Source organism: Trypanosoma cruzi (assembly GCF_000209065.1).
Source record: "Trypanosoma cruzi strain CL Brener chromosome Unknown tcruzi_1047053482393, whole genome shotgun sequence".
NCBI lineage: Eukaryota > Euglenozoa > Kinetoplastea > Trypanosomatida > Trypanosomatidae > Trypanosoma > Trypanosoma cruzi.
Genome location: NW_904179.1, coordinates 1 through 955, shown reverse-complemented (window position 1 = coordinate 955; position 955 = coordinate 1). Strand labels below are relative to the sequence as shown.

At 60.1% G+C, this 955-nt stretch overlaps 4 non-coding genes across 4 annotated transcripts, besides 1 other annotated feature; all 4 read right to left on the bottom strand.

Annotated features, from left to right (window-relative positions):
• Positions 1–86: 86 nt before the first annotated feature.
• Positions 87–135: a microsatellite.
• Positions 136–142: 7 nt separating this feature from the next.
• Tc00.1047053482393.40 lies at positions 143–239 on the bottom strand. Its single transcript, XR_008254935.1, has one exon. It is a non-coding gene; the product is annotated as a C/D small nucleolar RNA (snoRNA), TB11C4C1 (small nucleolar RNA).
• Positions 240–345: 106 nt separating this feature from the next.
• On the bottom strand, positions 346–417 carry Tc00.1047053482393.30. The gene has a single exon (XR_008254934.1). It is a non-coding gene; the product is annotated as an H/ACA snoRNA, TC11C4H3 (small nucleolar RNA).
• Positions 418–563: 146 nt separating this feature from the next.
• On the bottom strand, positions 564–653 carry Tc00.1047053482393.20. The gene has a single exon (XR_008254933.1). It is a non-coding gene; the product is annotated as a C/D small nucleolar RNA (snoRNA), TB11C4C3 (small nucleolar RNA).
• A 201-nt stretch (positions 654–854) lies between these two features.
• On the bottom strand, positions 855–941 carry Tc00.1047053482393.10. The gene has a single exon (XR_008254932.1). It is a non-coding gene; the product is annotated as a C/D small nucleolar RNA (snoRNA), TB11C4C2 (small nucleolar RNA).
• Positions 942–955: the final 14 nt, after the last annotated feature.

Sequence of the window (955 nt, the reverse complement as noted above, 5' to 3'; positions counted from 1 at the left end):
CAACATGTCTCCATCGTAGCGCGTGTGTGTGTGTGCGGGCGTGCGCGTCGCTGGGCCGCAAAACCGCGCAGCGAGAGCAGAGGGACAAAGAAAGAAAAAAAGAAAAAGAAAAAAAGAAAAAGAAAAAAAAAGAAAGATGGGGGTGTAAAGCAAAGCACTTCAGTGTGAGCTGAGTCGGGAATTGCGTCCTCACGCGTTTTCGTCGTCAGACTGACAGGAAACTGTGGAATTTCATCACGCGTCGCAGCCGCATCTCTCACCCGTGCGCGTCCTCTTTGGTTTTGTTTTTTCCCATCGTTTCCCGAACTGGGGAGGGAGCCTCGACGCGCGCACCGTCACCGCAAACTCTCGCGCAACCGGGCAGTGGCGCCACGCGCGGCACCGACAGCGCGCCACCGGCCCAAGGGTCGCTGCGCTTCACGACCGGCGTGTCTCTTTCTCGGGGCGCCGATGCACCCAAGCGCCCAGCGTCACGGAGCGGTGGGTCTCAAGACGCGCCTTTCCTGGCCATGCGAGGGGAGGCGCGGGGGCCAGCCGGCGAGGTTGCGGCGGACGGGGCGGCTGTCAGACCTGTTGAGTTTGTTTTTGGCCATCACGCAAGCGCGTTCACGGGGCCACGCGCCCTCGCGCACAAGAGTTGGTTGCTTCCATCAGCAGCGGCGTGCGCCCACCACAACCCACCTCCGGGCAATTCGGCCCTCTCTTTCTCTTTCTCTCTCTTGCGCTTTCGGGCGGGCCCGCCACCAACCGTTTGCACAGGCAGGGCGCCAGACAGGGCAGGATGTTACGTGCGCGCCGTTGCGCAAGAAAGAAAAACGACAACAATAGCAGGAAGTGGGAGGGAGGGGAGCGGGCGCTCAGCCGAAAGGTGATTTTTATTGTTCCGTTCTCAATGCGTCGCTCAAACTGTTTGGACCTCGAACAACATGTCTCCATCGTAGCGCGTGTGTGTGTG